We start from the raw sequence: 21148 nt of genomic DNA on the forward strand, positions 1-21148 counted from the left end.
CCCCCACGAAGCCAAGGTTTGGGGTTATTTAAATGGATTTTTTCTATATTTTCCCAGAGTGTACATCTTTTTCCTAGGGTAGTACTTGCATAAACGGAAGAAAATAACCAAACAGAGTTAAAGGGAGTTACCTCTATGTTGGCAGGGATTTCTTGATTTCTCCTAACAAAATCATGCACCTTCACAATGCTAGCATCCCACATGATGATCATACCCCCCGCTTGGCCCTCAGCTGGCACTTCGACCATATTTGTGAAGGGAAAATCATTAAGAAGGGTTGTATGATTTTCCATTCGAGTTTCTAACAAGGTAACCATGTACGGTTTATGAGTATCAACCATCTTCCAAGTATAATATCTAGTTAAGTGCATTGTAATATCTAGTTAAGTACACTTCTAAAAAAAAAGGAGAAAACCACCCATCAAAACCGACTGATGTTGGTCAGTAGTTTGCAATAATCGAAGAAAACCGACCAATTCGTGGCAATCATAACGTCGGTAGAGGTCAATTAAATTAAAAAAAAAACTTGCCAAAAAAAATTGACCGAAGTTGGCTGAATTGTTCCAACAAAAATCGGTCGATATTTTAATTATGTAATTAAAAAATGCACCATCTGGGAATCAAACCGCGATCTGTACTGTGGCAGGATACTATTCTACCACTAGATATTGTTGGTGCATTTTGTTTTAAGATAATCTTTTATTTTATTTATACTCTTTAATTGTATTTTCGCGCGATTTTATTAAAAAAATAAAATTGCCGACCGAATTCGGTCGATTTTTGAAAATAACCGGCCGTGTTAACCGATTTCTGTCGGTTTTTTAATATTAATTTAATTTATTTTAAATGAAAAACCGACTTAAATTGGTCGGTTTCTTGAAAAATAAATTTTGCGGGACTCAAAAATGATTTCTCACATTTTTGCGCCGAAACAAATCGCCCAAAGTTGTCGGTTTCTTAAAAAAAAATTTTTTTTGAAAAACCAACCAACTTCGGTCGATTTTTGCCGACCAAAATCGATCGCTCGACTGCGATCGATTTTTGCCAAATTTCTAGTAGTGTAATTTCATTGTAATGTGCGCTTTTGATCCTTATTACTTGTGAATCTTCCTAAATTTAACGAATTATTAATTGATAATATGTTCAACTAGTCATATGTTACGTTAAATTTGTATTGTTATTCTATGCTTGAGGGTAATATAATCTAAAATAATAAAAATGTAACATTTTGATCGCGATCGATTTTTGCCGAATTTCTAGTAGTGTAATTTAATTGTAATGTGCACTTTTGATCCTTATTACTTGTGAATCTTCCTAAATTTAGCGAATTCTTAATTGATAATATGTTCAACCAGTCATATGTTACGTTAAATTTGTATTGTTATTCTATGCTTGAGGGTAATATAATCTAAAATAATAAAAATGTGACATTTTATATGTAAAGGGATAGACACTCACATTTAATTAATTCAAATTTAAATACATTTAATAAAGTATTACAAAGACCAACGTCAAGATTGATTAATAACCAAGAAATCAAAAGTGCGATTGTATTGATCAAACCACCTAAATATTAGCAAGTGCACCTACAAAAAGCAATGGTCATTTTAAGTTACTCCATCGGGTCTATTTTAATTGATTTTTTGGTCATTTTTGCATATATTAAGGAATTCACATTTTAGCATTAATTAACAATTAAATTGACCACATTAATTTTAATTTGTTCATTGAAAATATAACAAATACTCTTAAGCTTTTTATTTCAAGAACAATTTTGAAAAAAAAGAGAGAAAGAAGTTAATTCCTTCTTCATACCTAAAAAAATAAAAAATTATAGACTACAAAAAAGACTAAAAATTTAATTAAAGTGGACCGGAGGGAGTATATAACAGTATTTTTTAATATATTTATGATATCTATATAAAAGAGCACTGTTATATAGCTTAGCAATGACCAAATAATAGCAATTTGGAATTGCTATGTTGTTGACGTGATTTTTCACCTCAATTGTAGAAGGCAAAAAAAATTATCAAGTGAGCTAGTCTACTCTTCTATTATATATATATATATATATATGTGTGTGACGACCCGGCCAGTCGTCTCATGAGTTACCGGTCCGTTTCCCCCATTTCTGCTTCTTATTGCCTTGTCTATCGGTTCTATATGTGATCAGGTTGGTTGGCTCGGGTTCGGAATGATTTGGGTAAGGTTTGAGACACTTAGTCTCTTTTGAGGAAGCTTAAGTTAGAAAAGTCAACCGGATGTTGACTTATGTGTTAGAGGGCTCGGATGTGAGTTCCGATAGTTCGGATAGCTTCGGGGAGGTGATTTGGGACTTAGAAACGTGATCGAAATGAGTTTTGGAGGTTCGGAGTAGATTTAGGCTTGAATTGGCGAAGTTGGTATTTTGACGATTTCCGGTTGGTAGGTGAAATTTTGATATAGGGGTCAGAATGGAATTCCAAGGGTTGAAGTAGTTCAGTTGTGTCATTTGGGATGTATGTGCAAAATTTCAGGTCATTCAGACATGGTTTGGTTGGTTTTTTTTTATCAAATGCGGAATTTAGAAGATTTTGGAAACTTAGGCTTGAATCCGATGAGTTTTGGTTGATTCGATATTGTTTAAGGTATTTTGAAGATTGGTATAAGTTTGAATAAAGTTATGGGATATGTTTGTGCTTTTAGTTGAGGTCCCGGGGGCCTCGGGGTGATTTCAGATGGTTGACGGAGAGTTGGGAGTTTGGAGGAGTTGCAGTTTTTTGCTGTTTCTGTTGTTTCCGCACCTGCGGATTGGGGACTGACACGCTCAAATTACACTTTAATGAATAGTGTAAGGCGGTCGGTGTCAAATATAATAACCCAACAAGGTTGGGGTTAAATCTCACAGTGAATAGGTGTGAAAAGGTTACTCAAATAGTGTGTTGCTCGACTAAAGTCGTAATCCTATCCAGTTAATGGTAACAAGAGTATGAATTTGAGTTTGGTTTGAAGTAATAACTAATTGTAATATTGAGAATGTAAATAATTTGATTAAAGGAACCAAGGTTGTGTCCTCTTTAATGAAGTGTAATGTTATCGGTGTTAATATGATATATTTCTAATGGAAGGTCCTCTTGATATGCAAATGATGTCTAAATGATTACCCAATATTTTCTAATAATTGAGTAGTATTTCCTCTTTATGATTTTTCTCAACATAAAAGAGTTGCAATTAAGAACAATCAATATATGCCAAATAAAACCCACTTATTCTTAAGCGATTCTATTAAACAAGGTTTAAAGCCCTGAGTCTTTGATATTTACTTCTACAAAATTCTAACCCACTTTCCCAAGCAAAGCAAGAATTTAATGGTATTTGTTATTGTTTGCAACCATCAACAATAAATGAAGAATGAGAAGTAAATAAATATCAACCAACCATTATATATATATTCAATGTTAAACACCCATTTTGGGTCCACAACCTTAGTATTTAAAGTTAGCTACACATGCTAAAATACAAAAGAAAAAGAGTATTTAATGCCATAAAGCTTACAAAGTGAAAGATTCTTGACCCAAAAGCTTCCAAAAGAGAGGAATATTAATGCCTTGTATTGTAGCTTCAACGTTAGACAAGATGAGCCCACAAAACCCCAATAAATTTATTTATAGAGGGCCAAAATTCGGAATATAAAACGGACAAAAATGCCCTTTCAGGTCAAATATGCGACCGCATTTCTGTCGCATAATAGACATGCGGTCCGCATTCTCATCAAGCCCATCGCGCTTCAGAAACCTAGTTTCCAAGCCTCTACCGCATTCATGGTTTTGCTGTCCGCATTGTGGGAATGCCATCGCATTTTGCGTCGCATTTGCTTCCTTCAGCAGCCTTCATGTTTAGTCTGCGGTCCATTATGTGGCTCGCAAACACGTTACGCGATCGCAGACTGGACCGCATTTTTGACGTTGAACTTTGCCCAGAAGACTGTTTTGGTTTGCGATCTCAGTGTGACATCTACGGCTCACATATGGGTTTTGTGATAGCATATCCACACTTGCGATGCCTTTTTGCTCTTTTCTTGTCTTTTTGTGGCTTTTTGGACTCCTTTTCATGCTCTTAGGTCTTTAAGCCTTACACACTGCAAAAACACTAAAATAACATAAGTACACAAGGAAATTGCATTTAAAACAAGCTAAAATCTAAGCAATTAGTATCAAATGTGCCGAAATTCTCCGGCACATCAACGCCCCAACTTAAACTCTTGCTTGTCCTCAAGCAACTAAGACAACACTATCCTATTCTAGACTCTATCTACAAGACATGAAGCAGTAGTGACCATGGACGGTGTTTGTTGTTAGTATTTCAAGCATGCATCTTCGAGTGTTTTACCCTTCTTGAACCATCAATATATACAAGGAAAACTAATCAACTTGTGAACTTTGAGCCTCAGACAATGTAACAAAATGCTACCCTTAGCCGAGTGCACTTGCATTTGACTCAAAAACTCAACTTTTGTTCAACCTCACAGTTCATGTGCCCTCACTAAAAAGAAAGTCCCAAAATCACAATATTTACAATGACAACAAAAAGGGACGAATTCACAAATACACTCACTCTCAGAAAGAGTTTCAAGTGTTACAACATACCATACCATAGGCTTGCCCTTATTTTAATTCATCGCTTTATTCTAAGAACACTCGGTTGGAAATCCCATAAGGACTTCTTAAGCTTGTAATATAGGTTTAGGGAAGGGTCGGATAAACATATGGGTACAAGTGACTATACCCTCCTTGAACACTAATCACATTTTTCTTTCTTGTGCTCTTTGCTTCTTTTCAAGCCACAAAGCCTTTATTCGTATCAACATTTCCACCATGTAGCCACCTCAACTACCTCTTTTATTCTCTTCAAGGTTCCTTATGTATAAACACTTACATTCTTATACTCTTTTTTTTTTACTTTTCTTTAGGAGCTTGAGTAGTTCCATATTTTGAGGTACACTTTTCTACACCCATTGCACCACCTTGCCAATTTCCGGCTTGACACACACCCCCAACTTAGACTTTTAGCCTCATTCTTAATGCTCAAGGAGGGACGGGTTCAAAAGAATGAATTATTTCACAAAAAAGGGAAGGTTTGTAATGAGGTAGCCAAAGAAAAGGTTAAAAGCTCAAATGGGGTGACTAGTATACTATCTGTACAATGAGTGGCTTGAAAGGCTAACTGGTTTTTCAAAAATCACAAAGACTGCCTAAGGTCATTTCTCCAACCAAATGTAATTATTATAAGCATCAAAAAACCAACCGGGCAAGTTCTAAATGGCAGAAGCAAACATAAGAATTATTTACACGAAGAACTCACACACGTGGCACACGAACTGTTTGGCTTACATAGTTTGAAGCCCTCGAGTCAACACTTGGCAACTCAAAGCATTCATCATATATACATGTATAACTCTAGGTAGACATAGAGTCACAGAGCGAGCCTCAAGTTCACAAAGTTGATATCTCTTTTTTTATATTCAAGGAAGTGTATATGCTATATACAGACACACATGCTTGAAACTAAACAAGTACACCAAATCGGTCAACATGTTTCATTAAACTGTCCTAGTTCTATTATTACACCCTTGGAAAAGAACCCGGCGAAGAAAAACCAAAGAGAATTCATTGTTACTTGCTAAAGATGGACACTATCTACTTGTTTTTGTTATTTTTTTTATATATATGCACAAGGATATCATAACTTATGTACGGAAATCACAAAACACTAATATATACACAATCACGAACTACACAACATAACTTATGTGCGAAAATCACAAAGCACTAACGTATACAGAACACAAAATACACATGAGTACATAAGTTTGTTTATAACACAAAAATATAAATATGTACAACAGTTGCCAATGTCACAAAAGTATATACAATGCTACCACCACCCCCAACTAAAATCATGCATTGTCCCTAATGCATAAGAACATAGAGTAGAGTTTAAGGGGCTCCCTGAGGCACACTAAGCGCTATGGGAGTCGGCAACTGGCTGAGTGATGGTGGGGTCACCCTCTGATGCTGAAGCTGGGACCGATAAGAGCTCGGCCTGAGGAGTGACCTCCATTGATGGAGGAGGGATCTCTGGCTGGTTCAGAACTGGAGCTGGGGCCTGGGAGCTTCTAGCCTCGCCCACTGATGGCTTAGTGGCCGTTGGATCTGCAGGGACGGCCAAATCTGCTAGCAAATGTTCTATCGTCATCTGAATGTCTGCTTGCCCCTCATCCTCAACTGTAGGAGAAACAATCTGCTTGCCCTTCTCCGGAGGGCCATCATCCTCCGAGGACCATGAACTCTCCTAATCATCGCGTTTATCTGCCTCCTCACCCTCGGAATTAGTAGAGCGTCCGAAAACCTCCTCATCAGGAACATCAATACGTACAGGAGGAGCTGGAGGCTGGGAAGCCCCGGTAGATGGAGGGGCAATATTAGTCATCAGCGTGGAGAAGTCAAGGCCCAAATCTGGTGCTGCTGTGTCTGCTCCCTACTCACCTTCCTTGGGCATGAGGGCTGATATGTCGAACTCCAAAGTCTGCATCTTATGAAGCTCGGTCTTCATAGTGGCAACCTCCCCCCAGAGCTTAGGCAGGTCACCAACCTCACCTTGCTCGATCTTCTCAACCCTCAACTCAAGCTGCTGCAGGCGATCCCCATATATTGTTTGTTGTTGTTGGAGGGCTGTCACTGAGGATTGTATCGGAGTCAGGGCTTGTTTGATGAGGTTGGGCAAGATCTTCAAAAGCTGGTCTACCTTGGCATTGGCATACTGAGCAATGAGACCAAGCCTCGAGACGGCTGGCAGTGCAGCAGAAGGCTGAGCAGTGGTGGATTGAGATACAGGCTCTGAAGTAGAAGTGGATGCCACTAGAACCTGAGGAGTCACAGGAGTCTGGGAGTCGGAAGGCTCTACATCAATTGGAGCCTGAATCTGAACCTCTGGTGGGGCAACAACATCGCTAATACGTGTGATATCAATGTCCCTCATCTCCATCCCTATTCTGTCAGATTGTGGCATGATAGGAACCTTCACAGCTTTACAGAGGGTTGTGATCAAACAAGGAAAAGGAAGCAAAGTGGCATGCTGCTTTGCCCGAATCCCTATTTCTTAGAAAATCAGATCTCCCACATAAATCTTGATGCCCGCCATGATACATGCAATGAGAAGAGCCTTCTTAATGCTTATGTCAGTCTCGTTTCGAGACGGTATCAATCGAGAGGTAATAAAGCTGAGCCAGAATCGACCCTCTCTTATGAGATCCTCCTTGTATATCTTATGCACAGGGTTGATCCAAGCAGGGGTCCCCTTTGCTATCACCGAAGCAATCCAAACACGTTTATTCTCCCTATTTGCCCATTTGGCAGCATATTCAGCGGTGCCCGATCACCAGCCAACGGCTCATTAATGGTCTCACTACTGCAAAATGTGCTCTTCCCCGGAACAAGCACAATGTCAATAAAGATCTTGTTGCGTTTGTGGTGTGCAGTCCGGGAGGCCCCATATGATGCATAGAATTCCCGGACGAGGGTCTCATTATACTCTGCAGGTGGCTCAGTGAAGCACTCCCATTTTCTTGCTTTTATATTCTCCAAGATGTGGGGGTACTGTTCCTGTAGCCCATTCAAGCTCAATTGTTTCTCGACCAGGATTTTTCGTTTGGTCATCCCTTCTCTATAAATGCCCTGGAACCCTCAACCCCAAATCGGAGTTGGAAATCATCTCCTTGCTTCCTTCTTGCCTTAGCTTGTAAGTCAACTGGGGGAAAGAGATCTTCCTCATCAGACTGGGAGGGAGGCAGAACATTAAGGTCCATTCTGGATCGTTTTGCTTGTGATGTTTGACGAATGGTGAAGATGCGGTCCGCAAAGTGCACTAATTTGTCGCATTGTCTCCTAACTTTTAGCCAAACACGCTATGCTGGTTTTCAACCAATATGCAATCCGCATAGCGAATATGCGATCGTATATGAGTAGCAAACTTCACACGGTGATTTTTCTTCCCTTCCTTATGCAATCCTACCCAGTTTTATGATCTTTTGAATTCCCTGCACTCTAACACACACTTTAAATTTCTCAAGTAAATTTATCTAACAAAAATTAAAAATTTAAAGAACAAAAAGGTGTTACCACACATGGGTTGCCTCCCATGAAGCGCTTGATTTAATGTCGCAGCACGATGAAGTTGGTGTTCCTTTGGATTCACTCATTGGTCGGGCACGGACCATCTTTGAGAGCCAACTTCTCCACCAAATGTTTTTCTCCATCTGTGCCCAAGTATTGCTTGATTCGTTGGCCATTTACTTTGAATGTTCGAAGCCCATCTTCCGATGCTAGTTCCACAGCTCCAAAAGGAGAGACATTGACCACTTTGAATGGACCGGAGCATTTTGATTTGAGCTTGCCCGGAAACAATTTGAGCCTTGAGTTAAAGAGCAAAACCAAGTCACCTGACTTGAACTCTCTTTTCAAGATCATCTTGTCATGGACTAACTTCATCCTTTCTTTGTACACGGTTGCGCTTTCATAAGCATGGAAACAGAATTCCTCCATTTCATTGAGTTGTGTTATCCTCAAATTTGCAGCCTCAGCCCAGTCCAAGTTCAACCTCTTTAATGCCCACATGGCCTTGTGCTCCAGTTCCACAGGTAGATACAAGATTTTTCGAAGACTAACTGATAAGGAGAAGTACCAATAGGAGTCTTGTATGCAGTGCTGTATGCCCACAATACGTCATCTAGCTTCCTTGACCAGTCGGCCTTGTTTGCATTAATAGTCTTTGCTAGAATGCTCTTGATCTCCCGGTTGGAAACCTCAACTTGACCACTTGATTGCGGATGATAAGGTGTGGCGACCTTGTGCTTGACGCCATATTTTTCAAGTAGCCCCGTGAAAGCCTTGTTACAAAAATGAGACCCCCCATCACTAAGAATGACTCTAGGAGTGCCAAACCGAGTGAATATGTTTTTCTTCAAGAATTTGGTCACACTCCTTGCCTCGTTGTTTGGTAGGGCAATCGCTTCAACCCATTTGAACACATAGTCCACAACTACCAAAATATATTTCATCCCGCAAGAGCTTACAAAGGGGCCATGAAATCAATTCCCCAAACGTCAAAGATTTCTATCTCCATCACCAAGTGCATTGGCATTTCATGCCTCTTGGAGATTGAACCTTGTCTTTGGCATTGGTCACAAGCCTTGACCATTTGATTGGCATCATGATAGATTGAAGGGCAATAGTAACCACATTCAAAAACCTTAGCTGTCGTTCGATTTCCTCCATGATGATCCCCAACCGGTGAGTCGTGGCATGCCTTTAAAATTGGCATAATCTCTTCTTCCGGAATACACCTTCTGATAATATTGTCAGCACAAACACGGAACAAGAATGGCTCCTCCCAATAGTATTGCCGACAGTCTCTTAAAAACTTCTTCTTTTGATAGGATTCCAATCCGTCCGGGATAACATCACTAACCAAATGGTTAGCAATATCGGCATACCAAGGAGCAAAAGTACTAGATAATGCCAATATGTGTTCATCCGGGAATGCATCGTTGATCCCAAGATCTCCCTTTGGTCTCCCTGCCTCCTCAAGCCTTGACAAATGATCCGCCACTTGATTTTGAATTCCCTTGCGATCCTTGACTTCGAAGTCAAATTCTTGCAACAACAAGACCCATTGAATCAATCGAGGTTTTGTCGAATCCCACAGGGAATAGGTGTGAAAAGGTTACTCAAATAGTGTGTTGCTCGACTAAAGTCGTAATCCTATCCAGTTAATGGTAACAAGAGTATGAATTTGAGTTTGGTTTGAAGTAATAGCTAATTGTAATGTTGAGAATGTAAATAATTTGATTAAAGGAACCAAGATTGTGTCCCCTTTAATGAAGTTTAATGCTATCGGTGTTAATATGATATATTTCTAATGGAAGGTCCTCTTGATATGCAAATAATGTCTAAATGATTACCCAATATTTTCCAATAGTTGGGTAGTATTTCCTCTTTATGATTTTTCTAAACATAAAAGAGTTGCAATTAAGAACAATCAATATATGCCAAATAAAACCCACTTATTCCTAAGCGATTCTATTAAACAAGGTTTAATGCCTTGAGTCTTTGATATTTGCTTCTACCAAATTCTAACCCACTTTCCCAAGCAAAGCAAGAATTTAATGGCATTTGTTAATGTTTGCAACCACCAACAATAAATGAAGAATGAGAAGTAAATAAATATCAACCAACCATTATATATATATTCAATGTTTCATTGCATTAACATAACACCCATTTAGGGTCCACAACCTTAGTATTCAAAAGTTAGCTACACATGCTAAAATACAAAAGGAAAAGAGTATTTAATGCCATAAAGCTTACAAAGTGAAAGATTCTTGACCCAAAAGATTCCAAAAGAGAGGTATATTAATGCCTTGTATTGTAGCTTCAAAGTCAGACAAGATGAGCCCAAAAAATCCCAAAAAATCTATTAATAGAGGGCCAAAATTCGAAACTGAAAACGGACAAAAATGCCCTTTCATGTCAAATATGCGACCGCATTTCTGTCGCATAACAGACATGCAGTCCGCATTCTTGTCAAGCCCATCGCACTTCAGAACCCTAGTTTCTAGGCCTCCACCGCATTCGTGGTTTGCGGTCTACATTGTGGGAATGCGACCGCATTTTGCGTCGCATTTGCTTTCTTTAGCAGCCTTCATGTTTAGTTTGCGGTCCATTATGCGGCTCGCAAACACGTTATGCGATCGCAGACTGGACCGCATTTTTGACGTTGAATTTTGCCTAGAAGACTGTTTTGGTTTGCAATCTCAGTATGACATCTGCGGCTCGCATATGGGTTTTGCAATAGCATATCCACACTTGCGATGCCTTTTTGCTATTTTCTTGTCTTTTGTGGCTTTTTGGACTCCTTTTCATGCTCTTAGGTCTTTAAGCCTTACACACTGCAAACGCACTAAAATAACATAACTCCACAAGGGAATTGCATTTAAAACGAGCTAAAATCTAAGCAATTAGTATCAAATGTACTGAAATTCTCCGGCACATCAGGGACCGCAGGTGCAATGCTGCAGATGCGGAAGATAGGTCGCAGAAGCGAAAAATGGTCGGGAAGGCAGGAACCGCTGAAGCAGTTGTGGACTGCACCTGCGAAGGCACAGGTGCGGAATGGTCATCGCAGATGCGGAGAGTTGGGACCAAAGTGAGGACCGCAGATACGCTGGTATTGACCGCAGAAGCGGTACCGTAGAAGCGGGAATTGGGCCGCAGATGCGAAATCCCTAGGCGAGAAGGTATAAATTATTTCCTTCACGATTTTTGAGGTATTTCACCATTTCTATGTCGGCTTTGGAGCTTTTTGGACGATTTTGAAGAAGGATTTCAGTGGGACTTCATTGAGGTAAGGATTTTGGACCTAAAACTCATTCCTATGGTATTGTTTCACGGATTAGAGCTATAATTAATGGAATTTAAGGGTTAAAATTGGGGAAACTAGGGCTTGGTATTGGAGACCTAGAATTAAGGATTTGAGGGACCATTTGTGGTCGGATTTTGATACTTTTGATATGTATGAACTCATGGGGAGATAAGGAACCTATTGTGTGAATTTTGTCGAATTTCAAGATGTGGGCCCGGGGGTCGGGTTTTGGTTATTTTGGGATTTATGTCGTAAATTGATTATTTTCGCTTGGGCTTTGTTCCCTTAGCATATTTTGACGCCGTAATTCTGATTTTGGATAGATTCGACGCGAGTGGAGGCCGATTCGAGGGGCAAAGTCATCACAGGATAGAGTTTGGACTGGATTGGGGTGAGTAATGGTTGTAAATGATGTTCTGAGGGTATGAAATCCCGGATTGCACCTTGTTGTGCTATATTGAGGTGATGCACATGCTTCACGACGAGCATGAGGTCGTGCACTATTGGGGATTGTGACTCAAATGATAATTTTACCGCATATTTGACTGAAATCTATTTGTTATCATCATGTTTTGGGCTAAATGCCATATTTGGGCCTCGTGCCAACTATTTGAACCCTTAGGGGATTTTTATTGATATTTTCTCATTGTTGTGACTTTATATTTGAACTCAGTCATGCTATATTTCACTATTTTTCATAACTCAACCAAGTTTACTTTGTTTTAACACTTAAATGATCTTTTAAATGATATTTTGGGTTGAGAATCATGTTTTACTATTGCCCGAGTGGTTTGTGAGGATTTTGACTGAGTAAGGCCGAGGACCTATGTTGTGAGGAAACATATGATTATGATTATGAGACCGAGGGCCTGAGATATGTGCGCCACGAGGTGGCTTGTTGATATGAGGCCGAGGGCCTAGTGATGATGCCACGAAATGGCTTGATATTGCACTTAGGTCGTAAGGGGCCCCTCCAGGAGTCTGCACACCCCCAGTGAGCGCGGGTACCCATTGTGATGTGATATATAGCCCGATGAGCTGGTATTATTCTGAGATATTGCCCGAGGGGAGGATTTGTTGACATGGTGCCCGAGGGGCGAACCTTATATATTTATCTTTCTTATTTGTCTGTCATTTACCTGTTAAATTGTTGAAAAAGGCATTTCATGAAGTTTAAACTGAACTTAAGTGATTTTACATATCTTTACTAATTAACTATTTTTACTGGTTTTATTGCTTCATTATAGCATGCAGTGTGCCTTACGTATTTTCATATCTCTCAGTCGTTTATTTATGATTATTACTCACTGAGTTGGAGTAATCACTTTACTCCCTGCACCCGTGTGCAAATTCAGGCATTGCTAATCCTGCTAGTGCAAGTTGAGAGCTCCCGACAGACTTCAGAGTCTACGAGGTAGCTACTTGGCGTCTGCAGTCCCGTGTTTCTCCCCCTTTATCTCATTTCTATCTCTTTATCAATTATTCTGTAATAGTTTAGTAGGCATTTCAGACTTGTAGCATATTGATAGATGCTCATGACTAGTGACACTCCGGTATCGGGCTGTGTTGGGTTGTTCTTCCGCAAATTTGTACTGTTAACTGCTTACTTTTGGATTATTTATCATGTTTTAGACTTAATTCTAATTTTTTAATTTCTTAAAAACTGAAATGGGTAAGTGTCGGCTAGCCTTGTCTTCATGAGAGGCGCCATCATGACCGGGTCCGAGTTTAGGGCCGTGACAAGTTGGTATCAGAGCCTAGGTTACATAGGTCCCACGAGTCATGAGTAGGTTTAGTAGAGTCTCGCGGATCGGTACAGAGACGTCTGTGTTTATCCTCGAGAGGCTGCAGAACCTTTAGAAAAAACTTCATATTCTTGAAATTCTTGTCGTGCGAATTTGTTGATCCGGGTACTAAACTTTTGTCATTCTATTCTCTCACAGATGGTGAGGACACGTGCTACCGGTCAGGATGGACAACCATCGGTACTACCAACTATCACCACTAGAGGCCGAGGATGCGGTCGTAGTCGCGGTAGGGCCAGAGGTGTGGCTCGCACAGCAGCTAGGGCAGCACCTGCAGATCCACTAGCCACCCCAGTTCAGGATCGGGTCCCTGTTATGGATGCTCCAGCAGCACCAGCTCAGGCACCAGCTGTGCCTATTGTGATTCCGGGTCTTTAGGAGGCCTTGGCTCAGATTCTATCAGTTTGCACTAGCCTAGATCGGGCGGTCTCAACTACTATAGCCGCATCTACTTCTTAGGCTGGGGGAGGCAATCAGACCCCCGCTGCTCGCACACCTGAGCAGGTCATGCAGGGACTTCAGATGCCCGGGACACATCCAGCCCTATCGGTTGCAGCTGCTCAAAACTCTGTAGTTCTTGCCATGCTAGAGGACGAGCAGTGTAGGTCGGAGAGGTTTGGTAGACTTCAGCCTCGGATCTTTAGTGGTGTAGAGGGCGAGGATGCCCAAGGTTTCTTGGATAAGTGTGAGAGGATGCTTCGTACAACAGGTATTCTGGAGACCAGCGGGGTCGCTTTAACTACTTATCAGTTTTCTGGAGCTGCCTTCACTTGGTGGGAGGCTTTTGAGAGGTATAGGACTGTTGGTGCAACACCCCTTACCTGGCAGTAGTTCTCTGTTCTTTTTCTGGAGAAGTATGTATCGTAGTCTTGTAGAAAGGAGCTATGTAGGAAGTTCGAGTGGTTGCGTCAGGGAGAGATGACTGTGACACAGTATGAGATGAGGTTCTCAGAGTTAGCTCGTCATGCTATTTGGTTGGTTCCGACAGATAGAGAGAGGATTAGGAGGTTTGTTGATGGCCTCACTTATCAGCTTTGTATTCTCATGACCAGGGAAAGGGTGACTAGTGCTATGTTCGAGGAGGTTGTGGACATTGCTTGGGAGATTGAGTCTGTTTGTTGCCAGGAGCGAGAGGAGAGGATCTGGTAGTTATAGTGGTGCTCCTTCGAGAGGTTAGTTTTAGCACGGCAGAGGCCATCCATTTAGGCATGCTCAGCCAGCTCGCCCAGGTTATCGTGGGGCATCATCAGGGACAGTCATCACTTAGTGCCTTTCCAGCTCAGAGTTCGTCCCGTGTTCCATTAGTTCAGGGCTCTTATATGCCAGGTGCATCCGCTAGTCACTCAAGTGCGAGGGGTTCCCTTTAGTCCCCTTGTCCATCACTTAGGAGTTGTTATGAGTGTGGAGAGATGGGTCATATGTGGAGGAAGTTCCCTCGTCGTCTTACGGGTTCATCTCAGCAGAGGGGTCAGTCATCAGCTTTAGCACCAGTTACTTCATCACCACCCGCCCAGCCAGCTAGGGGTGGAGGTCAGTCAGCTAGGGGTCGCCCCAGAGGGGGAGGTGGATTAGGTGGCAGTCAAGCCCATTTCTATGCACTTCCATCTAGACACGATGTTATTACTTCAGATGCTGTTATTATAGGTATTGTTTTAGTCTGCCACAAATATGCCTCTGTATTAGTTGATCCCGGTTCCACCTTTTCTTATGTGTCATCATACTTTGCTCATTTTTTGGGTAAACCCCGTGAGTCTCTTGCTTCACCTGTTCATGTATCTACCCCAGTGGGCGATACTGTTGTTATAGACCGTGTGTACCGATCGTGTGTGGTGACTATTGGGGGTTTGGAGACCCGAGTGGATCTTTTATTATTATGTATGGTGGATTTCAATGTCATTTTGGGCATGGATTGCTATCTCTGTGTCGTGCTATTCTGGATTGTCATACCAAGACAGTCACATTGGCTTTATCGGGTGTGCCACGAATTGAGTGGCGAGGTGTGACTGATTATGTTCCCAGTAGAGTGATCTCATTCTTGAAGGCTCAGCATATGGTTGGGAAGGTTTGTCTTCGTATCTTTCGCGCCCCCTTTTTCTCGCGAGGACAACTCATTCCCTTTTTTGGGAATTTTTGGGTTTGAATTGAAGAGTCGCCACCTAATGATTAAGGTGCATTAGGACACCAAGAAGGTTTGATTTGAGTAACCAGAGATTGGGTAAGGGCTTAAAATTATCCCAAGGGGAAGGTGTTAGGCACCCCTCGGGATCCACTAGTGTGGTTCCCGTCCAGACTATTATTGTGAATTTAGGTGCAAATAACATGTAGGCAAATAAAGCTTCAAATAAGAGGGGATTTTCACATAATGGTTACAAACAAAAATTGGAAAGAATTAAAAAGGAAGCTGATTTCTTAAAAGAAATAGTTTGAAATCTTTAGAAGAAACAAAGAAAAAAAAAAGGGAAAAGGGGGGTCCTAGGTTTATTAATAATATGGATCACCCCACACAACATCCGATAATCACTCCTTATTGAGGGGCTACACGAGACGTTATCTCGGTCATCATATCCATATCTACCCTTTCCCAGCCAATAAGGTATTAAAAGCAGAATGGTCTCGTTTACTTATTGCATGCTATTACCCGTCCCAATGCTATCAGTCCCGAAGGCATTTAGGACTACTAATCCTAAGGGGAAGGGATATTAGGCTTATTTGTAGTTTCAAAGGCAAAATTCTAAGGCGACATACAAAAACATGTATAGCAAGTTGGGGGAAAGCACATAACAAGTAAAAGGCTCAGATATACCTCCTTGAACAAAGAAAGCACATAATTAGCATGACTTTCAAATACTATTTATGGTCTGATTAAGAACTCAAAGGTTGAGGCAGACTGATTTATTACATAATTCAGATAAGAAGCCCGAATCAGGCCTGCCTACTGGTTGTAGCTAATAGCCCGGATTCAGTTTATAACTTTGCCCTAAGGCTTGCCTAAGTGTTGGACAAGGATCCTATAGTCATGGTATCTACTGAATTCAGAAAGCAATAATAATAAACTGGATACATACTAGTTAAAAAGGTTGTCAGATTATTAAAGAAAGCAAGTTTTTATGAAGGTCATGAGTTTTGCAAATGATGATCCTTGTTATTACTGGTTTAGCTCTAGACGTGAATGAAGCGATTCAGATTCGCTTTATAATTCCTATAGACATGCTTTCTACGCATAGTTGATCAGAAGCCTTATAGACATGGTAAAAGTGCAGAAACATTATCGACATGATATCTAAATGCATAAGACGGGTTTTAACCTCTAAACATAGTATCTAACTGGCAGAATTTGTTTTAAGACATGAACATGATATCTATATGCAGTTGATTGTTTAAAACCTATGAACATGATTTCTAGATGTAAATGGATATACAAGATTCAGAAGGACCTATAGGCATGTTTTCTATATGGACATGCAGAATTCAGATTTCCATACTTATGGACATGATTCCTATAAGCATGATTTCTATATGCATGCAGATTTCAGAATGATTTATACGCATGATTTCTATATGAGAGTTGCAGAATTTAGAATAACCTATAGACATGGTATCTACCCTTTGCATACATAGTTACCCACCTTTTTCACTAGTCATCCCCAAGAGTTTATTACAAATTATTACAACCCAGAATAAAGTAAAATACATCAGAAAAATGTAAATAAAAGTACAACCAAAAGAGAGCCTGATTCAGATTTCATGTCTGAAATATGAGGTAAACCAACTCCATAAGATCAAGATCCAAAGGCTTTCTCCCACTCGAGTGTGTCAAAGTTCCCTAAGAGCCTCAAAAAGGACTCCGGGCAATGCTCACACCCAAATGTATTATCAGATTAGGTCAAGTGCAGTGTGGAAGGGCCAGCCCTCAAGTGTCCAAGTTCAGAGGGAGCTCAAATGGTCCCAAGGCAAGGCTCATAAGAGAGGGGCAAAGCTTAAAGACTAAGAGAGTGTGCAAGTGCAGAAACAAAATTATAAAAGGGGGAAAGGAGGGGGAAATAGCTACAGATAAGTACACATAAGGGGTTCAGGGGGAATAGGGAAATTGAAAGAGGCAAGGGCAGGCTATGTGCATGCCCAGCAATGGAGAATGCCAACATACCCATAGCCTGTTAGAACACACTATTTAGAGGCTAGGATCCCAAGAGATCAAATTTAGTTCATGGAAAATAATTTGCATATTGACATGCCTTAAACCATAGCTCAAACACATAGGGGGCAGGGGTTTGGGATTCAGAATAGAACAGGCAGGAAGAAATCAGCATGCTAAAGTAAGTGTTGAACTATACAGAAGCAGTGAGTAGACATAGATACGAAAGCAGTAAATAAACACTTTGTTGTGGTGCTAAAGCTTAAATCAGGACATACCAGTTTCAAAGAAACAAATAGAGAAAAGAAGTAGGTCTTGTAAATAGGCCACAATGCAGACAATAAGAGAGAATACTATTACGTGTAAGTATAAGTTCAGAAAGACTATGAGTGATGGTGTTCTAATGAAAGAGTCATGTATTTATAGTGTGAAAAATAGGAAAAAAGTAGGTAAGAAAACGATTAAGGAACTGGATGTCTATTAAGAATCAATCAACACAAGACTTCCTTTAATTAAGGAATTCAGACTCAAAAGGTAAAACTATTTAAGGAGGGAAATCAAATAAACATCTTGTGCAAAGTAGGAAATTAGGGGTAAATACATAGAAGTTTATTTTAGGGGCAGTGCTTTGAAATACACGGTTGCATAAATAAGGTAAGAGAAATCAATTAGTAGCCAATAAATCAAGGATCAAAGATTTTGTAATCATTGGTCCATGAATGAACCAAGTCAGAAAAACTGAGAAAAGTTTTTAACTTATGTCTAGTAATAGGGCAGTCAGCAAACAAGGAAAGAAATCAATCAAACTTATACAAAAGGAAGTCTGAAATTAATCAAAAATTGAAAGCCCTTTTAGAGGGAAGTTCAGCACATATAAAGAGCACACAAGTATCAGGCATGCGAAAAGGGTCAAGTGGAAGGTCTTACAGAGTTTAGCAAAAGTCAGAATCATATGAAGAAACAAAATTGAAACAATGATTTTGAAACTTAATGAAGCAGTAGATAAAACAACTCTAGGAACTCAAATAGGTCCAAAAGATTAGGGTTTTTGAAATCAGGCAAGTTCAGAGATGAAGCCCAAGCAAATCACATAGCCAATGGTCTCAAAACTCAGATGAACCCCCAAATTTTTGGGTTTTTACCATCAATCGAGTGCAGAGAAACATCTAAAAACCCTAGATCGGAAAATAAAGGCTTTGAAAGCATAACTTTTGAAAGAAATATCATAAAATCATTTAAAAGCTTAGGGAAAACATGGATATGGAATAGATCTACAGAGATCAGAAAAACCTCAAAAGCTAGGGTTTCAGAGAAACCCAAACGGTGAGAAAGACTTGGATCTAAGCAGGAGGAGTCGAGGCCAGGCTCGAAACAGACATGGCTTGCCGGAGCAAGGCCGGATATGGCCATGAAACTTGAATCAACAAGGTTCTGGACCCAGCTCTTCATGGTCAAGTCATGAAACTTCAGTAACCAAGCGTGAGGAGCCTTAGAAGGCTGGTGGGTGGTGAAACCACCATGGATTCAGTCCAGGAGGTGGCCGGAGAAGATGGTTGGAACTCATCGGAGAGGGGGGGGGGGAAGGTTCTAGAGAGAACCAGAGATAGAGAGAGAGAGAGAGAGAGAGAGAGAGAGAGAGAGAGAGAGAGTTAGTTGAGTGAGGAATGAGTGGGGTCTTGGGGGGTCGTTTGGTTTAATTTGGTAAGGGCGAATCTGGACCATTGATCAAAAATGATCAATGACCAGGATTTAGTACGGGTTGGGTTGGGTTGATTTAGGATTGGGCTTGGGTTGGTTTAATTTTGGTTGGGTATTGGGTTTAATTAGGCCAAATTAAAAGGCAAAATGTGGCTATAAGTTAAATAGCCCCTTTGTTTCCCATTTAATTTATAAAAAATAATAAACAAATTTCTGAAAGTAAATTAAAAGCACTAAAATGACTTATAATGTATAATTATTAATTTAAAAATACAAAATTCCATTTTATAAACATGAGACAGATTTAAACATATAAATGGCTAATATTGCAATTACGCAATTTTATCCTTAAAATACCAAATAAATTTGTAAAAATGTGTGAAAAAATATCTTAGCTATATTTTTAAACAGAGCACCTACATTAACAATAATTTTTAATTGGGGACAATTATTAGGTTTTTCTTGATAAAACAGAGCAGTAAATTGACTTAAAAATCTTTGAAAAATTAAGAAAAATAATAGGACCTTGAGAGATACTTATATATGCATATACATGCTATTTTGAAAGATATTTTGCATATAAAATATACAGGAAAAAATTAGGTATCAACAACTGCCCTTCTTTACCCGGGAAGGATGAAAGAGTTGTCAAGTAAAGATATGATGGCCAATTTTTGACCGAACGAAATGGTTTGAAGAGGTTGGCCGTGCTCTGGCTCCTGAGCTACCTACATATCCCTGGTCTTAAAGGAATCAGGCCATATGTAGTTCAGGATCCGTCGGCGGAGTATGTCGATGGAGACCTTTTCAAGAACATGCATAGTATTCAGGTCAGGATGAATGGTTAAGGTCTAATAGGGTTGCGGGAATTGGAGCGAGATTGCTCTTGCTGAGATAGTCGTTGCTCGCTAGTTTAGCTATAAATAAGAATACAAGCATATATTGTGCGTAAATTTAAACATGATGCAAGTGCCTATCGGACCATGAATGCTGTCTTTGGACGGTTAGGATGATGTCCTCAGACCATGATGTCCTGGGCCATGAACCGTATAATAAAGGATTAGTAGGCCATGAAATTATGTTCTCGGTATAATGGAATGATGCCACCGAACTATGACGCCTTTGAATAATGATATGCAAAATATTAAAAGAGATCCTCAGGCCATGGCATGGCGTTCTCGGGCTATGAAAATGGTGCCTCCGAACAATGACACCTTTGGATAATTTGGCGGTCTTTCAGCCCATGAGATGCAGTATTTGGCGATCTTTCAGCCCACGTAATGCAGAAAGCGGTGATCTTTCAGCCTTGCAAGTGTAAATTAAAGCGGCGATCTTTCAGCCATGCAACTGTAAGATAAAACGGCGATCTTTCAGCCATGCAAGTGCAGATGAGGTAGAGCTTAACCTCGAAAGGCAGAATGGTAGCCTTACGCAATGCAGGAAATGCAGATGGAGACAATGCTTAGTCTCGGAAGGCAAAATGGTAGCCTTATGCAATGCTGGAAATGCAGATGGAGACAGTGCTTAGTCTCGGAAGGCAGAATGGTAGCCTTATGCAATGCATAAATAAAAATAAAAGGGCAAATGGTAATAGATTTTCTTAGCTGATAGAAGGTTGCGACATTGTGACTGTTGGGGATGTTTCGATATAGGAAATATTGTCGGTATGCGTGGATAGCAAATGCTGGTAAACGTGAGCAATTCTGAGAGTTGTATTCCTGAACACCATTTATCTCGTGAATGTATAGCATGTCGGATGCTTTCGCAATCCAAATGTCTGCATCCAAAGAAAAATCATGAGTTTTGTAGAGGGGAGGTTAGTTCGTATCCTTGTTGGCTTTAGGTGACCTTCTCGACTCTGATCTGGTGATACTGTACATATCATTGGGGTAGCATTGCTAAACAGAGCAATTTTGGAAACAAACAAGCATGATTTAGTAAAAAATATAACATAAATAAATAATCGAGAATAGTTTTCTTTAGATGAACCGACGACTGCGACGTGGTTCAAGACATTGCGACCTTTTTTATTATGGAATTTTGAGGGTCCTCCTAA

The sequence above is a fragment of the Nicotiana tabacum genome, chromosome 8, assembly GCF_000715075.1.
Source record: "Nicotiana tabacum cultivar K326 chromosome 8, ASM71507v2, whole genome shotgun sequence".
In the NCBI taxonomy this organism is placed as follows: Eukaryota; Viridiplantae; Streptophyta; class Magnoliopsida; order Solanales; family Solanaceae; genus Nicotiana; species Nicotiana tabacum.